General features: G+C 44.2%; 1 long non-coding RNA gene across 1 annotated transcript; it reads left to right on the forward strand.

Annotated features, from left to right (window-relative positions):
* The first annotated feature begins 2,691 nt into the window (after positions 1–2,691).
* LOC128804051 (uncharacterized) lies at positions 2,692–17,326 on the forward strand. Its single transcript, XR_008435917.1, has 4 exons — positions 2,692–2,887; positions 3,687–3,870; positions 12,703–12,871; positions 17,254–17,326. It is a non-coding gene; the product is annotated as an uncharacterized LOC128804051 (long non-coding RNA).
* The last annotated feature ends 3,264 nt before the right edge of the window (positions 17,327–20,590 follow it).

The raw sequence follows: 20,590 nt of genomic DNA on the forward strand, positions 1-20,590 counted from the left end.
TAAGGCTCTTTAGAGGTTAATATGGCCCATCCACGGAGTTTAGGGATTTGGGGAGTTGTGAAGACACTTAGTCAAAGGGAACTTTTAAATATGTACAATGACTTGCTTGGCATGCAGAGAGAAACTCTTGCCTGGATTAAGTCTAATGAACTCAGCAGCTCTGGCTTTAGCTGTGTCTGTTAATTCCTCAGGGTGGAGGCAGACTGAGGGGAAGTGGCCCTTTTGCCTGCCTCCCTAGAAGAAAGTGCCCATCATTGGGATGGTGCTTGTCAGAGGCCACAGCTATCACATGTAGACCTTTGTCACATGTGATGGCCAGAGCAGTACCTGTGCCCTGCCACTGCACACGTACCTGGCTCAGAGGTGGGACACTGTGTGGTAGCTTGCCTCCATCTTGCATCCATCCCCAAGGAACAAACTGGATCTGGATCTGGGTTCTTCATCCCCCTGGGAAATCACAGGTCCCTCCTTCCCAGTGCAACTGGTGCTCATTCCAGGGACCATGTTTGGGTAGCACATTTTGACTATGACACCTGCTGGCATCAAAGTGAGAGGAGGACCACACCAGGGACAGCAAAGGCTGTTGGAAGAGTCCCTTGGATCTAAGACTAAATGAAGCGTAGGACTAAATATTGTAATGTTTTCATCTCTATTTTTGGCATGATCAATTACAGAATTTCCTGGATATGATTTGCCTGGAACCTGTAGTAAAACATAAAAATAGGGCTGAATTATTGCTTGAAGTTTTGTTTGTTTATGTGTGGGTTTTTTTTGTCTTGTTTTTTTTTTTTTTTTTTTTTTTTTTTTTTTTTTTTTTTTACAGAAAACAAGGGAAACTGGAGAGGACAATCTAAGTAATTTGTTGTTTATTTATCCAGACAGGATCTAACCTCCTAGCCTCTGCTCTCTTTGCTCACACCTAAAAGAAAGTGATGAAAGTGATGTCCTTTGTAAGGACATTGGTGGCAGTAAATACTTGCCTTCCTTGTATGTCTTTGGGGCAGCTCAGTCTCTCTCACAGAGCAGCAATTTTAATAAAGAAGAATTAGTGTAAAGCATGGAAAACCAAGGTAATTATTGTTGAGCCATTAGTCTCAGGATCCAGCAATTACCAGGTGCATCAAGATTGTTCCAAAGAGAAAATCATGCCTGTGCAGGGAGAGGGTTTGAGGGTGGTAGGGAAAAAAAGCAGTAAAGGCTGAAATACTGCAGCTGTCTTCTTTGTTGTTTCTTGCTCCTAAAAGCAGTAAGTTGTTGCTCAGATGTGCAGGTTCAGCCTGACCTGAGCTGCAGACCTTCTAGTAGGATTTGAAATCACCACCTAGGACAAATAGCTGCTGATGGCTGAGGCATGGTGCTGGGGAGACACACATGCTGGGGCAGCAGGAGGAAAGAGGGGTTTGTAAGGCAAGGAGGAATGGAGTGAGGGCTAAAAAGAACAAAAGAGGGTGGTCTGGTGGCTTGGATGCTTAATAGGGTTTTGGGATGATATCTAGTTGATCTTGTTGATGGAGATTTTGTTTAACAGAATTCCTGTCTACACAATAATCTCCCCTAGAGCAAATGATATAAAAAGAAGCATAAGCAGGCAGTCGGAAAACTTGATGCCTACCATCCAACATATGTTTTGAAACACACTGTAGTGAGGGTCAAAGCACAAAAGCCATGAACATTTTGTGATTTTTTTCCTCCTGTGCTTCTTAAGCAGTGCTGTCCATGAGATTAGTGCTTACCTTGATTTAATGTCTCATCAGAAGCATGACTCCCCCGGCAGCCCTGCTGCAGTGCTACTAAATGAAGCATGCCCTGTTTTCTCAGCTGGGACTTAAACCTCTGCCCGTAGAGACCTAAGGGGTGGGGAAGAAAGATGGGGACAGAGTGATAGATATTGACCCACCTATCATGTCCGCTAAATTAAATAACCAGGCTTTATTTTTTAACTCATTTAAAACAGTTACTGTTCTCTGCACAATTGATGTTTGTGGAGGTTGCCGAGGTGGCAGCACCACAGCGTGAGCCTCCCTTGCTCTGTACCTTCCCCCTGACTCACATTCTGCAGGTGACCTTCAACAGTAAGGACAGACACTGTCTTAAGGAAATAGGAGAGAGAGGGAGTGGGGGAGAGAGAGAACATTTTCTCTGACAGTTAATTGAATTCAGGTCTTCCCTTCAAGTTACACTGGAAAGGCCTTATTGCACTTTCATGGTGAGGAAACATTTGCTCATGGGGGAGCAGAACAGATGAAACCCTCCAAAGTCCCTTTGCTGAAGATGTCAAACTAAATTTGGATCACATCTGCTCTTAAACCAGAACTGACCACGGCCTATGGGAGAACATCACTGATTTTAGTGCTGCTTTACAGTAGGCAGCAATACAGCTCAGTGAATTACCCAGCTTGATGATCAATTTTTCAGTGTATCCTACGTTTTCCTTTCTCCTGTTCTCCTCAGCAAATCTGCCCCATACTGAGTCCCTAAGAAATCCCACTCATTAAAAAACCCATCCTTTGAGGGCCTGTTGTGACAACCCTTTGAACTTCTATGCTGGGAGAGCACAATGCAGAGGACATAGAATAAGAGGCAGTTAAATTGCCTCATTAGGAGAATATTAGGACCTATTTGGTCTTTTTCTATTGAGCACTTCTGAATACTTTATCCAAGCCAGTTTTTTGTCACAGGATCCCTGCCATTTCCCCTGAGAGATTTTACTTTCTTCTCTTTGCATCTGAGTCCTCACAAGGGCTGAATGTGAGGTGTGATGTGGAGAGGGCGCAGCATCACAGCCATTCACAGCATTCCCAAGAAGGGTGTCTGGGAAGGACACTCTTCTTTCTCCACTAGAGCATTTAGTACCTGCACATCACAGAAAACATCTTCACCTTTGCAGGTAAAGTTGCCTTTTTTTTTTTTTTTTAATACAACAAAGGTGTGTGTATCCCTCCTCCCTGGCCCCACTAGGGTGTTGAGTTTGGTTTAGCACTGCACCTCCAGCTAGGAACCATAGGATCTCCATAATTCCACTCCTTTCTTCTTTTGCTGAAGGGATTTACCACACTGAAAACTTTCTTCTTTCTTACCTGATGATTGCACATTTATATTTCACAGAGTTCCAGACATGTGGACTTTCTAGGCACAATATGCTAACACTTTACTCATATCCTGACATCTTCCCTCATTTCCTAATAATCTTTGTCACAGTTCAGAATTGCTCCTGTAATTTCAAGAGCATTTGCCATTATATTTCTGTCTTTTTCTGACTCTGGCCTCTTCCTTGGCCCTTACTCATGGCTTTCTGCAGCTGGCAGTGCCATGCAAGCACCTGCTGCTTCATCCACTGCTCTATCCTTTGCCATCTCCTTTGTGGTGCTTTGCCTTTTAGCATTACTGTAACCTGTAGAAGAGAAGCTTACCCAGACCAGCAATCTGTGTGTGCTTGTGTGCTTCTGACTGCTTTCTAATTAGGAAGACCTTAATTTACAGCCTCCCATGTTCCCTGCAGTGTGCCCTGCAGTACTGTTTATCATCTCTCTGCCACAGCCAGGATCTATGCTGGCTTGCCCTCACTGAGGGAGCTGCCTGCTGTGCTGGTTGGAAAGGTGCCTCAGCTGCTGGTGCTGGGGTGGGAGATGGGGGATGTTTTACACATGAGGTTACACAGGGTTTTCTTTTCCCCCTTTTTCGCACAGCACGTTGAAATGCTACTTCCTGGATTCGTCTCTGCTGCTGCCCTGCACCCAAAGAGCCATGTGTGATGCCTGGTCAGCTTGAAAAATGATGCTTTTGTGCTATATGCTGAAACACATGATGTAACTGATGGCCAGGATAAGAGTCAGATGCTCAGCAAGGGTAAATTGCCATGGCTTCAGTCAAGTGAGTAAAGCTAATCCATTTTCTTCCAGCTGAGATTCAGTGAGCATAGATTAACTATACTGTCTGGAATCAGCTTTGATTGCAAACCCAGACATAATGAAAGATGTGGCTTCACTAACCCCCTTGTCCTGCAACACCTCGAGCTTCTCTTCTGCATGGTGGGGCTCAGTGGCTCCTGTCCCCTGCCTTCCTGCAATTGTAGGAGAACAACTCATTCACAACGGGGATGAGCCATGAAAGGGGAAGGAATTTGCTGTTCTTGAGATGCATGGCAAGGCAGCCTGGTTCCACAGAGACTCTGATTGATGTGACAGGGAGGGAGTGACAAGCTTGCTGATGTGTTAACACCATTTTACTCCAGCAGTTCTTGCCAAAAAAATAAAAGACCTGTGACAAAAATGAAACCAGCTCACTTGCTCAGGGCGTAGATGTACAGGACCTGAGAGCCGCCACCTGATGTGAGTTATGAAGCCCGGCCTTTCTCCAGGAAGATGAGTGTGATAACACTTGACAGGTCAGGCTCAGGGTGCTCTGTGCTCTGGTTTAATACAGTTTGGCTTGGCCTGTCTCTGAAGGGCTGCCACCTCTGACTGCTAGCCATGACTTTTAATTCAGTCTTTACTGCAGGTCAGGAGATGAGGATTATGCACGTGAGCATGCATATATAAAAATATAACACAAAGCAGCAGGGATTGGGCTTTTCCTCAGGAAATACTAATTTTCTTTGTCACTCTTACCAAAAAAGCACTTTACTTGGACTGGGCGGCTCACACTGAATTTTGGTAGAAGATGCAGAAGCTGAAAGGAGACTAAACCATTTGCTCAGCTTTAAGAGGAATATAAATGTGTAATACCTAATTGCTTGATGTTTATCACTCTTTTCCAGCACCAGCCCACATCATCAGGGCTCTTGGTGTAAGGGGACAATGTCTTCTATTTTTACACCTGTCTGCTGGACCATACACTTTCCTGTCATCACGCTTCCTGGGTTCCTATAACTTTGCCTTATAATTCCCATGGTTAAACTTCTTTTTCTGAATGGTGAAACAGCAATACCTCTTCCCCCATATCTTTGGTAGAGTCTTATCTTTATCTTCTGTCATCTTTTTTCCCCCATTCCTGCTTGTGATGGCACCAGCTGGGTTAGGAAGCACATCGAAAAATCTATGGGGCTTTTAAAGCACAGCTTATCTTTTGGCAGGTTATTTTTAAGCCAGGTCTCTGCTTCCCTGCCCTGGTTCACAGTGTGATGGTGCAAGTGCAAGAGCCAGCTGTGAGAAAGCAAGAATACTTAATGTTCTCATTGCTGCTGAGAACTTTGTCACATGAAGGCCAAGTGACAAAAAAGTTTATTTCTCTCCTCCTCTGCTTGTCAGTGCAAAGTGGGACAGCCTCAGCAGGAAGACCAGCAGTAGCCTAGTTCATGGTAGCTCAATCTGGTGACTAAGCCCTTCTCTTTGGGAGTGGAAGCAATGTGGGTTCAAACCCGAGGCTGATGCTGGAAGTGCCAAGGGGATGCTGTTGGGGAAGGGTGGCTGGCTGCTCCTGCCGTAGTACTTCAGTGCCTCCAGGCTTCCCTTACTGTCCTGTTTTGGAGATGAGCTTACCAGTAAAAACTGGAAGTGTACCACTCTTCCCCCTACTGACACGGCCTCTTTCCCCTTAGTCTTATTTCATGTGAAATTATTCAGCAAGATAAGCTTGAATTTGCTGATCATTTTGGCATCCCAGAAAATGCAGCTCACAGGAAATAAATGATTCAGCAAAAGCAGAGAAAAAATTTACCTGCCTTCTTCCTGTCACATTTGCTCTACTCAGCTGCTGATATATCAGTAGCAAATTCTTCTTGTCTGTGACAAGGTTAGACATAATACAAAAGCTGCCATCTGCCTTAGGAGGTTTTCTGTCTCATGAGGCAATTTTCTTTGGGTTTTCCCTAATTCCACCAAAGTCAGAAGAGGGATTCTTGCTCATGTCTTGGGGCTACAAATGAGTCTCCTTCCTTACCATGACACCCCCAAAATCTACTGCATGAACTCCCCATCAGCTGGGCTGAAGATGTAGGAGGGAGGTCTTTCTGTTGAAATACCCATAATCTGTACATTTTTTTTTTTTTTAAACAGGAATGGTAGACCCAAGAGAAAATGATCTGGTCCTAATTGCCCCAGTGACCTTTCCTTTCCTGTCCACTGACTCTTTCTTTTGTCCAGTCTGGCTTTAACTGCTGTGAATGGTGAAGTTTCTGTCACCTTTTCTGGACATTATTCCACTGCCTAGAAAATCCTGCTCTCACAGATTACTCTGAAGTGGTATTTTCATTCATTTCATGTCAATGCATTCTCTTATGACCATCTGCTTGCTGTCCTTTAATATTCTAAATCATTGCATTGCTTGTGTTTCCATCTTTAGGGCTTGTATAAGCCTTTAATCCTCTCCTGAAATTATCACTTGATTAAATTATAGGAAATGACTTTATTTTTAATTTCTCTCTCTCTCTTCTTAACCATTTTTATTGTTCATCAATGAGCTTCTCCCTAATGTTGTCAATCTCTGCCTGGTTTTCAGCATCTAAAATACAGTGCAGTGTTCAAAACACTACACAATGTTTTCTATTTATGCCAGAAAATTGTACAAGGAGATAATTATTTCCTGAGATCAAGAAATAAATCTCCAAGCTCAGCCTTTCTTCCTATTTGGTCTCTATACTTTGTCAACTCTTCCTCTTAAAATATGAACTATTTATCCTGTCCAGTAAGACCTGAAGATCCTTATGTGTATTCTGTAAACACCATACTGGGAAAAAAAAAAAAAAAAAAAGTGCAGACATCAGACATCATTTCAGGCTCTAAAAAAGAGTCATGTAACATGGGAGGCTAAGGGGTGCTCTGTGTGGGTATAGCCTTGCTAAAGCACTGGAAAACCAGTGTGGAAAGACACAGGCTATTTGGTGGGAAAGCAGAGGAGAGGGGTAAAAATGATCTAAAGTCTAGAAAACACAACCTGAGAGGGAAGACACAAAGATTTGTGGTTGTTTGGGCTAAAGAAGACTGGCTCTAGAGGGAAGCAGTAGGAAAACAAGTATTTAAATATATAGGAAATTGCTACTAAGACAAAGGAAATTAAATAGTCTTCTTTTCCACTGAGGGTATAAAAAGGAATATTGAGTTTAAATTGCAATAAAGGAGACTTGGGCTAAATACTAGGACAAGTTTTTAGGCTGACGAAAATGTCTGTGAGGCCAGGAATATATGGTCTAGGAATAACACAGGAATTGCCAGCACCAGAGAGTTTTCAGAATAGTCAGACAATCATTAGGGAAAGTTTATACAAGCACTGACCCTGCTCTGGGGCAGGGGGAGCACTCAGTAAGCTTTTTTTCCCCTATGGTCCTGAGGGCAGAAAATGGGTGCAGATTGCTGACCTTTTCTCAGTGCTCCCTCCTTTTATGTAGATGCTCTGTGTGTCTGTGAGTATGTGTGGGTGCAGCTGATGTTTGCGTGAGAGAATGCTATACTTTCCCCTTTTCCAACAAACAATTGCCTTAGCCTGACTTTAATTTACCCTTAGGTTAAGGGGGCAGAAGTGGTATCAGGGAGAATAAGATGAGTTTCCTAGGTTAAGGTTTATTTCACTTCTTCTGCATATCTGACCATAACTTCTTCCTACACCACACCTGAAATTAGGCTTAGAATTATTCTAGAACTGTAGGTACTGGATCCTGTTGTGCTCATCTATGAATAGAGATGGGGAAAGAGAGGTGTTCACTGCTCAGCCCTCAGCTCAGCTTACACAGCCTTGGAGCCAACTGAAGCATTTGCACCACCCTTTTCATTATTTCCTAACATGAGATGTGTCCTGCTTCCACTTTGTTTTCCAGTGAAACGCCTGCCTGGCACATCCTCCCACCAGGCTCTGAGTGAACATCCTTCAGCACAAACAAAGAGCATGTTGGAGCTGAAAGGAGGCAGGGGACAAGGCAAATATCTTTGGGGCCTTTGATTTTGAAGCATACGATGGAGTTTAAGGTGCATTTGTAAGCTCATAGTACATCACAGAGAGTGGCTGGCACAAGGATCCCTTGTTGTAATGGCCTTGGGCCCTGGGACACTGGGTCTCTGCCAGGGTTGGGCAGGGTGTCAGAGGAGCTTAAAGAAGCAGTGTCAGTCCACAAGGATGGTCAAGAATTGCCATGAGCTAGACCAGCAGTCAGGACCCAGATATCCTGACTCTACCCTTTCATCATTTTCACCTCTCGGACTTGGATGTGACTCAGAATTTAAGTGAGCTCCTGTATTTGGGATGCATGTGGATGGTTTAGTGGGTTTTTTACCTACTGGAGAGCTGTGCCTAGAGGTGAGCCAGGACCCTTTCTGTGCTATTACTAATGGCACAGAGAATTGTCGCTCACTGGTGGGAGAAGCGGGGGCACTGAATGCACTGAATTAAACTTACAGCTGAAACAGAGCCATGAAAAGGATGTGGTTCTTTGAATATGTGGTTCATGTGTGAAAATCTTTGCTGCAGATGTTGTAGGTGCTATATGCTTGCTCATGTAGGTTTCAGAGGGCTCTGGACTCTGAGGTTGAGAGAAGGGAAACCCACAGAGGGTTATAGAGACATCAACAATGGCTCGTGAAAATCCAGTTGCAGTGTGTTGGAGGGAATTTTTGAGGTTTTCTGGATATTCCAGATATACATTTTATATTTGGTCTCTTTAGAACAAGCACTTTCCAAGTAATTTCTTCCCTTCAGTGACTGACTAAAGGGTCCAAGCTAGATGGACCTCTGATGTAACCAAGGATAGCTGACCGTAAGTTCTTGATCTGTAATTATCACATCAGAATTTTTGGCATGAGCTGAAGTTTATCTTAAAAGATGACACTGTTGGGTTTATCTGGGTGAAAGCTTCAACTGTGATTTCTGAATATGGACTACAAAAATCTGCTCCAAATATAAAATCCCACCTGTAAAATGCATTAAAATTCTGAGCCAGGAACTCAGCTAGTCTTTGGTGATTTTCACTGTTTCAGCTATTGCAGGTAGCAGTTTATAAAAGGGGCGTTCACTTGACATTGTAAATCCCACAGTGAGCTATTGCAAGAGTAGGGGGGGAAATACATTGATCTATAGTGGTAAATTCAGAATCACTCAACAAGCACATGCTTCTTTCTTGGGGCTGCCAGTTGTATATGGAGCTGCAAGTGATTCACTGTGAGCCATTTTGCACTCTGCATTGCTTCCTCCCTTGCCTGATGGTGTTGTTAAAGACCTTTGCACTTGCTAGTGACAGTCAGGTGTGAACAGAACCGACAGAGGACTTGGGTTGTGCCTGACCCTCTGAAGTGTGATTAGAAAAAATGCAGCCAAAATGAATCATTTTTCATATCTATAGGGCAGCTTAATCTGCTTTTGAACTCTAAAAAGTGCCTTAAAGAGCTATGTAAAAATCTCTAGCTCTCTTAAAATTTGACATATGAAAACTGACTTTGATACCACTTAAGGGAAATGATCTGTAAACCCTCATGCTCCACACAGAGTTGTATGCTGTAGGAAGCAGGTATGACTTGTCTTAATAGGAGGAATGTCTGTGGATTGGGATTTGCCCTCTTTGAGAAGGAGCTTTTCACACACAGTTTTTTAATCTTAGGTAAATAGCTAGTGCCATGTTGTTTCTCACAAGCTGCGAATCAAGCTGTCACTTTTTTGATCTCCTCAGCTTTTCCTGGACAAGTCAAGAATGACTGCTTCCATTAGCAGTTTTGCAACAGTTAGGTCCATGCTGTGCAATAATGCTGCAGAATGATTAAGGCTTTTCTTTGTCTACTGCTCAATTTTTAAAATTTATTTATTTATTTTCTATTTGCTATTATTTGCCTCTTTCTTTTGTATTTGATCCCCTGTACTTTATAAATGCACATAATCAAAGTTAGGTTAGAGCACATGTTTTTGATGTGTGATCCGAAGGCATGCTCCCATAGACAAAGGCATTTTGCTGTTAATCTTGCACAGAGCGCTTCTAGAAACTGGAGGAATACAGGCTGCTTCTTAGCTGATCTGATTGTTTGCTATTCTGCAGGAACAGTGGAGAGCTGTAATAACCTGCTTATTGTGCTAGAAGATCAAGGATCTCTTAGGGTGATGGAGGCTGCCAGAGTGATTTTCTGTAGTGGCCAAGGCCACAATATTGCTAAGGACACCTGATTACCAAGCTCCTTTGTTTGTGGTGTGACACTAGATACCTTTAGGATTTTATTTTTTATTTGAGAAGAACACATAAAGTTCTCAGTCATAATTGAAGTGTCCGACTGAAAGGGGCATCTGCGTTTATCTCTATGTGTTGTCCAAATTCTTGCTCTCCTTGAACCCTGTTAAAGGCAACACAGGCTCCCAAAATAGTTCTCATATTCACAAGTCAACGACTTTAAAAATCAAAGATATGGGTACCAAGTTCAAGATCAGAATGAAATCTGAATGTCCCAACATACCCGTTCTCTTCATCCTCTCAGTATTTCTACTCACCTGGAGCAATAAGACTTAAATTTAAAAATATTTTGTCCATTTTAAAATATTTCTGCAGAACATTGCAACAGATTTTAAAAAATACAAGTGATCTCTTCCAGGTTTCATGTGTCTTGTCATGTTCATTTCAGGGATGGAGCTCTGAAACACACTTTGTCCTATATTCTACGAGTCAATGGGCAGACTAGTGCAGACCAGCAGTGCTTCATAGCACCCTTCTACCTCTACAGTGATACACAAACTTTACACAATGTCAAGGAACATTTATATTTGTGTTCACTTTACCTCAACAATAAATATGAGCATTTTCTCCATCTTTCTGGAGGGGAGAATCCATTTTCCAGGGTATTTCTCAGAGCTGTACATGCCTCTATCAGACTTGGGTAAATTTCTGAATGCACCGAAGTGCTCTAAACCAGGCCTGGGCCTGGGATCTGTCTTACTGCTTCTTTTTATTTTAAAAAGCAGAAAAATGAAGTCTGGAAAAAAGATAGACAGGAACATCTGAGTCACAGCTTCTTCCCAGATTATGCAGCTATTCAGTTATCTTCTTGTGCTTCCCTGTACCACCACAGGAACCACACTGTTTTCATAAGTACTTGCTTATATCCCACCAGCACTTGTGTCCTATTAGGTAGAGAGCAAGTTTGGTCTTCTGGACTGATAAAGAATGAGAACTTCTAGCAAGAGTGGAGAAGAAGCCTCCTTCAAATCACAAGAGGTAGTGAGCCACTACCTCTTAGCAGTGTTTAGAAATCTGTACTATCCTGCTGCAGTTTCCTAAACTCTACTAATTAAGGTTTTTCATGGCAATGTTTGCTGCGGGACAGAAATAGAGATACATAGGAGAAGGCAGTAATGCAACTGGTAAATGACTTGAGTTTTCAGCCAAGGAAGAGAGGAGCTGGACTGATGCTCTCAGTGGAAATGAACAATAGGGAAGAGTACAGTTTGAAAATTAGGAAACTGTTCACACAGGTGAGATCCCAGGGCTGAAGAACAATCTTCTCATGAAAGGAATAGCAAGACAAGCCTTCAGGTTTGTTTCACAGTGGGTGACAACTTCAGATTCTAGAAGGACCTGTACCCAGTGGAAAATGGGAAAAGAAATAGGCATTGCTGCTTTACCTTTGCAGGCCTCCCTTGCATAGCTGCATTACCAGGAAACTCCAAACTGTGGAGCATAGGCAGTGGGAGTGGCAAAATGAATTGACATGACTTCTGCTACCTGCCTATGCAAAAATGACATCTATTGAGTAGCTGCCAGCCTAGGAAAAATGTAGCTAAATCCTACTACATGCAGTGGGCACAACCACTGCTACCTGTTACTGAGATGCTTCCCAGCATGGATGATTAAAAATATATGGGAAAAGTACAGAAATGGAGAAAAAAAATAGTGTCCTTACAAACCATGCAGTCATCTCTGAAGAGGGAGAACCAGGGAGTTATATGGGGACACCACTGAGTGAAACCACTGTTGTCTTGGAAACTCAAAGGGAAAAATTAGTGTACAGAAGGGTTTGTTTTTCAGAGACACTCTACACACACACACACACACACACACACACACACACACACGTAGATAGATAGATAGATAGATAGATAGATAGATAGATAGATAGATAGATGATAGTCACACTCCTCTGCTTCTTTGCTGATGACTTTCTTGCCCAAAGCCAGTCATTATAAGAATTCTTTGTCTGATTTTAAAAGTGAGAATAGGAAGGAAGCCCTACACTTTTCCTTTGGTATAATGAGAACTGATCTTGTGTTAGCAATTCCAAGATACAGCTGTTACATATATAGATGAATCCAAGAACATATAAGGATAAATTAACAGATCAGCTTTCTGATCCACCCCAAAGAAGAAAGGACACTTGTCTTAAATTATGAAGAAGGAGATCTGTAGGCATAGCTTAAAGGCTCCTTCATGCATCTCACTGAAATCTGAAAGAGCCACTCACGTGCCTCAAGTAGCTGCACTCACAGGAATTTGAGGCATTAAATGATGAAGAAGGCTTGCAACCATAGCTATTCCTACAGAGTACCTCCTGGCTAGTAAAGCAATTTTCCATGTGCTGGGGGTGGAATGGCAGGAGACACATGCAGAAGGATGCACTGGCATCCTCTGACACACATTGAGAGCACAGCCCTTGCCAGGAGGGACGAGCTTGTGGCCTCCTGAGGCTGAGGGTGGTGACAGCATGTTAATGTGTCTACCTGTGCATGCACAGAGTGCGAGACACCACTCAACTTCTGAAGGCAGCTGAAAGCAGCTCTAGCTCAGATACCTCCTGTTTTTCTCTTGCACAGATGAAATGAGGTGCTATCAAGAAGAAGCAGTGGAGCATTTGGTCCCTCAGCTCAGATGAGGCTCTAAACCTCAGCCTGCCAGAGGCAGGCATTGGCAGTGAAAGGAGGAAGAGACTCTGTCCAAGGGAGAAGATTGCTGTCTTTGCTGGTTCTGTGGCTTACTGAACAGGTAGAAAAAATGTGCTGGACTTTCCCTTCTGAGGAAAAATTTGTTTCCATTTCCAGAATCTCAAGGAAATAGATTTTGTCGTTTCCCTCTTGCCGTATTGTGCATTGGTTTGGGAAGGCAGCCAGCAGCATAGATCCCGGCTCTGACATATGCATACACTCTGGCATGGGCAATGAACTCCTTTAATATGGATTTATTTTACTCCTCCCCAAGACACCTCTCTTTGCCCACGCTGATATAATACCACAGTGCCCATAACATCTAGCTCCTTTAATACATAGCCTGCAATTACTAGACCTGTTATTGATGACCTGGAGTTTGCTCCCCCATCCTTAATGTGCCCATCACCTCTTCCAATATCAGCAAGAAGCTGTGGTTTTAAGACTGAATCAAGCCTTTTGGTATCCTGCACTGTAGTCTGTGTGGGCTTGTATCTGCCTTGGTCTATACCAGCCTTGGTCTGTTAGGTCTGTGACAGTCCACTGCAGCTCCAGAGCTTGGCATGCCATTAAGCTGGAATCCCCTGGCTGAGTCCACAGAAACCTCTTGTTGTCTTTTTAGAGACACAGATTTCCTCAAACTGCAGACCTTATGAAAGGTCTTGGCTTGCTGGTTGAAACAACTCCCAGCATTATGTGTTCTTCTACTCTCCACATTTTCAGTTGTGGTTTGTTCTCCTGAGTGGCCTGGCTGGGGGAGGTGACAGACAGAGACAGCATGAGACCAGGTGACCTGTTACCAGAGGGCAATATGCAGTCCACCTGGAGTCTTATCTACCCTTAGAAAGTAACTTGATGGACATGATAGGTTTACTTGTAAGGAGACCATGCACTGGTGTCATGAGAACTGCAGTCCTTGTGCAGCCTCACACCAGGTCATGTGAATGGAGGCTGTCCTGCTATTAAATTCAGAACAGCAGCATCCAGCTACCCCTAAACCACTGATGATATCTTTCTCACACTCTCCTTATCTTGGGAGAAAGACACTGATGAAGGCCACATTAAAGTAGTCAGTGATCAGAGTAATCCTGGCCATCAAACAGAACCATCACTGAAAGCCAAAGCCAAAGCCTGACTTGTGGTGGTTTATGAGGGTACATCAGCTGCATTGCATGACAGAGTTTCTAGTACCACTTGGGCCATGGTTCATCCCTTCCAGTAAAGGGGAAATATATGTTCTGTGCCTCACCTGAGGTGGTGTTGCCCTAAGGCATCCCATCAATTGGGTAGCAGGGCTGACTCCCCAGATTACTGGTCCTTCACTCCAGCTGCTGCTTCTTGAACGGCTTAAGGAACAGCCCTTCAATGCCCACTTGACACAGTATCAAGTGTGTGTAAATTAAGCATCACATTCATAGCTTACCTCACACCACACTTGGTGTGCTCTCTCCTGGTGTAAAACTGGGACAGGGACATTGGACCCATGGTACTAAGTCGGCTTTTGCCGTCAAATGCCTGGCCTGTGCCTTTTGCCTGATCCATGTTAGCAAGTGGATCTTGCAATCTCTACCCTGGAAGAGGGAGTTGTATGGCAGTGGCAGAGGAAAAAACCCAAAAGAAATCCAAGAGAAAGCAGAGTTTGGGGCTGACACATGATATCTGCTGTGTGTTGGATTTACTGAGTTTCCTACAAAAGGTGAGTCAGAGTCTTAATTCATACCCTGTGTTTTGCCATGGATGGCAAAGTGCTCAGCCCAGGCACTCTTGTGTAAGACTTGTGTTTGTTTATCTGAGGATTATTTCCTAATGTCACCTCCCTTCTGGGTGCACCAGGGAAAGGAGAGACTCTCATTTCGACTACAATAAGCCCCAACTCATCCTCACAGAGCATCCCTGGGGACTGTAGCTGCTCAGGGTTCCTGGAAACCTGCTTTGCATCCCTCTTTCCACATGATGGTTTGAGCCTATGTTCCAGATGTGACCTTTGTGTAAGGGACAATAATAGGTCTCCTTTATAAATCTAATGGCATCCCTTACCCAGCCTGCATATTTCCAGAGTTCAGAGATATATCTTTGTGCATCAAGAACAGAGAGCTATGCTTTCTTCCTGTATATGCTTTTTTCTATTTTGTACCTTTTTATCCCCGACTATTTTATATCAAGGGCTATTCATCAGAAAGACTATAAAATGAATCCTCACAGGAGACAGAGAAATGTCTTGGCATCAACAGTTTAGTAATGGGTTAGACAGCCTTTTCATGTGGAGTTTGCCAATACGAATCCAGCCCCCACACCAGCAGGGACTGCACATTTCTATCATGTGCTGACTGGCTGTCAGCCGATAGGAAATGAACTTAGTCCCAGTCCAGTTCCTACTTGATCAGTGCACGTCAGAAATACCATCACTGCTGGAAACTGTCTCCCTCTTTCACTGGCAAGCCTGGCAGAGAGGCTAGGAAGTGAAAGCGAGTCTCTCATCTCTGGGGATAATATTGGAGACACATTAGCATCAGAATCTGTAAGGAAAAAGCTTATTCAAGCAGTGCTAGTACTCAGCCTGCTCTGTGTTGAGGCCTTATGCTGTTATTATGAAACTTTTAACCAGCCTGGCATTTAACACAAGTATAAAGTGATTCTCAGGAAGAAATAAAAAAAAATTTGCAGGTGGTGCCTTGACTATAAAGGCACTAAATGAGTAATCTAGACAGAGTTTTAACAGGTGAATGTGCCTCCACACAAGAGCTTGAAGATGTCCCAAATGCAACAGTTTTGCATTCTGAAGCTGTGCCAGGGAGAGGCACAACAGCTCAGAGGTCACAGTCATGCCTGCTTGGGAATTCTCCAGCTGCATTGATTTTATTGGAAAAAAATGCCAGGTTGCTAAAATCCAAAACTTCTCTGTAGTTAAAATTCAGTTGGGAGGGTTTTCTTCCAGATTAATTACTGAATTCCTATCAAATATGATTTTCTGTCTTGTCCTGTCTTGGAGACCACCACCCAAATGCTTTCTGGTGCTAGACATACCTTCACATCAAAGAAATTCACCCAGGGAGCTGCAGTGGAAAAGGAGAAAAAAGAGCCAGATGAAAGTGTTGACACCATGCCACCCCACTGTACTAAGAGGGTTTGCTTCTCTTCACACCTGCACCACTGCAACAGCCCCAACACAACCATCTTTCATGTGCCTTTTCTCAGTGCATCCCAGACTATAGGAACAGGTATGGAAGAGACATCCAAAGTTGTTTGAACTTCTGTGTTGGGAACTCTTCAAAACAAGACAGAACAAAGAGTGTCTCTGTGGAAGCATGGAGCACATGTGCCAGAGTATGCCTGCCTGTACAAAAGTGTGTGTGCACCATCTGCCACTGGGATTCTGCTCTCAACACCACGAGCACAGGATGCTCTCACCTGTGGTTTTGGTACATGCTCAGGGCTCTTTTTTTTTCCCCCAAAAAGAATTTCTCATTGGATTCATTGCTTTGACAAGTGGAAATGGCAGGAAAGGTGATGGCTGGATTAATTTGTTACTTGAGATTGCATGTATGGTGCATAATGCTTCAGAGGCCTGGTAAGCATCACCACATCAGTGCTGCAGCTGAGGAGCCAGGACACAAGGTCCTGTCTGCAGCCATCAAAGGTACTAGCAGAGCCAGGATTCAGACCTGGTACCTTGCCCCCTGTGCTGACTGCTCAAATGCTGCTTACTCACTGTGCTTACAGCCAGGATCCTGACTTCATTGCTGCTTTCACATTCTTGTTGATCTGAGCTCTCCCTTTAGCTATGCCTTTCAAGTCTTAGAAGCTGTAATGAATATGTATCAACATTTCAAAGCCATAGATTCTGTGGCGGGGAAACAGAAAGGGGATGGGAGAGACAGACACACATACAGTCTAATTCATTTTTAAATGTCTGTAATTCATCCAAGAGCATTATCAATAATTACTAGAAGAAAGCAGTAACTCACATCATGAGAAATCAGTGCTTTGACAAAAAGTTGGCAGCAGGCCATATAGATATCTTGCACATGCAAAACCTTCCTGGAGCATGATAATCAGCTGGGGGGAGGTGTGGGAGGGGAGACCTTTCTGTCTCTTCACAGCTCCGGTGGCCTCACCAGGGAACCCTGCTGTTCTGTCATCCCTGTTCCTGCATCAGGCACGCTGCAGGTCTTGCAGACAGACTCAGTTGGGTGCGTGCTAGATCTCATCCCTGCAGGAGGTGTGGGTTTTCATAGGAGGTTTATGGGAGCTGGATGCATTGTAATTTTAAACAGCCCTTGAAAAATCAAGCCTGGATGCTCACTAAATATCCTCTCAGGGTCTCACCGCTGCCTCTCCTCAGCTGCGGCCATCGCTGTCCTGTGCTCATGGCAGGGCAATGGGCATCTCCGATTATCCCTGTTACACCACCTCCAAACTCTTTCCTCTTAAAACTCTGACTAGGACATGGATGGTGGCCTGGGACATGGGACTGAGGACAGATCCTGAACTGCTTCCAGTTTGGAGTACCCAGAAGCTATGTCCCACCTGCAGACTAGAACCCCCACAATTAAACCAAGGCAAGACAAATAGGGGAAAGGGAGAGGGGGCCTCACAGAAGGGAGGCTGTTTGTGTTAAAACTTGGATTTTTTTTTTTTCACCTCAAGCCAGTCCTGGCTGCTCACTTTCTGGTGATGAAGTTACAAGGACTGTGGCATTTAGATCCATTCCCAGCCATTCCACTTCCTTGGGCTGCCAAGACCTACTTCAAACGTACAGCCCTGGCAGGGCTGGGGATGAGATATGGGGATGCTTTGTCATCTTTCAGACCTCTGCGTTAGTTTGTGGAGTATGAGTGATCCTCCAGCTCCTTTCCCTCACCACCATATGACCCATGTGATGCACCCCTGATTTTGCGTCTGGCACAGCTGGGAGCTGTGGTCTTTGATGCTTCCACACACTGCCAGTCATGCTGCTTTCTTGACTGCTTCTCCCTGGGTTTGCCAGCAGCATGGGAGCACAGACACTGGCACAAGTACCATGGAGCATCCCTGCTGTCATGTCAGACCTCAGGCAGAAACACAGCTGGGACCAAAGCATCCTAAATCAAATGGCTAGATCTGCTGGGACTCATCAGTCTGAGACTTGAGCCTCCTCTACAGCTAAAGCTGACCAAAATCTCATTACAGCACAGAGAGTCACAGCATTTGGGTCACCCAGAGTACAGTCCTCTGTGCTGGGCTACAAGTGAGAAACATTTGGCACTTTCAGGTAATACAGCAGCTGCTGCCTCTGTGGTGTGTGTCTCATGAAACTGCCAAACACCTGTACTCTCCAGTTGGCACCTAGTTAATTAATGGATAAAATTCAAGATATTAGCTTCCTGCAAAAAGACCTATATGCTTTAAATCCTGCAGGTGCACCTGGCACTTTAACAGATACAGAGAAGACCTGGAACCACCTGTCCCAGTGGCCTGAGAGGGCAAGGACAGCCCATGGTCCATAGATCGACAAACAGCCTTTAAAGGATGCCTGGAGAAACTGGAGTTCTTTTTCTTTTGCCAAATGTTGCTGCTGAAATCTTTATTTGAAACCTGCCAGGGTGTTAGAAGATGGACATCTTTTACACTTGGCAGAATTTCTTATCTTTATATGCACCTCACTGGCTTGATAAACACATTTTATTTAATCTCATAAATCAAATATTTATAGTGTCCTGTGCTGTTTCCCATGGAAAGTCTGCTGCTCTGCGTTATACATGGGCCATGTTGCACTGGCCTGTAACTCAGGAGGCCATACACCATAAAGACACTCAAAGCAGGAGCGTTTCCTCATTGAAAAACACCCATATTTCCTATAGAGAACTGAATTGGAGCATTTTCTGGGTGTTTTAGGATTTGGGCTTTTTTATTCCTTTAAATCAGGCCTAGTTTAGCACTTCAGCACTTTACCAGCCCATGCCACAGCCTGCTGCTGGTTGCTGAGAGAGCCTAGTCCTGTGATGTTCTCACTGTGCTGGCTAACAGGAGGTGACAACACCTGTGGGGCAAGTCTGGCTCCCAGGACAGGGACTTGAAAGTGCCCAGTGCTTTGCAGATGTGCAGCTGCTTGGACAGACTGGACATGAAGGTCTACCCTGATGCACTGGACAGGAAATTGGAAATTGAGCATTTGTAACTCCTTCCCTTCCTGAAATTGTGGCATCAATGCCACAATGAAGGCAGTGAAATGCTGTGTGGAAATTTAGCACTCTCAAACTTTGTTATTACAGCTCAGTGAGAAAGCCAGGCCAGAGCTGTGCTTTGTGAGTAATGATCTGAGCTATAGATTAGCCAGAAAATGAATCCTCAACTGGTATACAATGATACTGTCATTCCAGAATTCATTCCACACAGAAGCATATGTAAAGCCATAATACTGACTGCATAATCAGTGGGTGTGTTGCTATTTTTTTCCCTTAAGCATATGATGGACAAACAGCTTCTCCACTGTACATTAACCACTTTCATAATTTCTATTAATCTGTCCAGGATAAATTATATAGGGAAAAATGTGTAGGTGATGAAATTGCCCTCCATTTTTAACTGTTTTGGTTTTTTTTAACTGACAAAGGAGAGACAACAGATGAAGTGCATGTTGAGAGGTGGGTGGAAATCATAAATAACTTGTGTCTTCAGAAACAAACCCTAAAAGCCAGCTTGATTTTTGGGGGATAGGGCTAGGGGCAGTCTGTGTGATAAGGTGTTGGTGTTCTTGCCTCCTTAAAGCTTTTTATCTAGCTCTGCGATCTCTCAGCTATTTTTTGTGACTTTCTTGAAACAAAAACAAACTAAGATCCCATTTCACAGGGATTAGAGTTTCCATGGAGAGCTGTAGCCCTTGGCACCTGTGGTGGGTTGTGGTGTGGCTGTAATGACAGTCCCAGCTCAGTGCCACCAGTCCTGAGACATTAAGTGTATGCACGAATGCACACACTTAATCTCTAATGGGATTTTAATTTTGTGCATGTGGGAAGTGCCAGATCACCACCCTGGAAGCAGAAGCTGATTTATCACAGATCGGGTATGAGATTTGGGTGGGGTGGCACCAACAAGGCACTTGTGACATCTCAGTTTCGAGGAAATGACCTTTGAGGACCAGCAGCACCCGTGGTTTTTCTGATGTGGAGGTTGACCACTGAAACTAGAAAACCACTCTCTTCAAACTTCCTGGTATTTCTTGCCTTTCTGTGTCCTAGTCTCCAAGGCTTTGGGCCAAAATCAACCTGGAGCTGAAGGGTCAGCAGCTAAATGAAATTATGAGGCTTTTAGAGAGCCCAGCTGCCTGGGCAAAGGCCTAGTTTGAAGGAAGAGAGGAACAAACGGGGCAGAGATCAAGGGATGGTAACTTCGCATGGAACTGGGAGCTGGCAGAGGAGAGGAAGGAAAGGGGAGGCTGAGGTCAGGCCAGCAGGAAGGAGTAAGGATGGAAATGCAGGGATGGCACAGGAGGGGGTCATGCTGGATCTTGGCATTGGGTCTGAGGCACCAGAAAGGTGCCACAGGAGGGGATCTGCTCCTTACTCTTCTCTAACCCTGGTTCATCACACACACCAGTCAGGAGGAGCACAGGGTTCAGAGAAAACCACCTGCAAGTCAAATATCATCTGGGCAGCCTTTGCTAGGCTCTCCAGCACATACCTGCTAAAATATCATGTGTGGTTATGTGTTTACCTATGATTTTATGCATAGGTGGGCTCTGCCTTGCAGCCTGCCACACACACCTTGCTGCCTGTGCTCTGAAAGGTGTGCAGGCTTCATT

Source organism: Vidua macroura, chromosome 2, assembly GCF_024509145.1.
Source record: "Vidua macroura isolate BioBank_ID:100142 chromosome 2, ASM2450914v1, whole genome shotgun sequence".
Classification (NCBI taxonomy): Eukaryota; Metazoa; Chordata; class Aves; order Passeriformes; family Viduidae; genus Vidua; species Vidua macroura.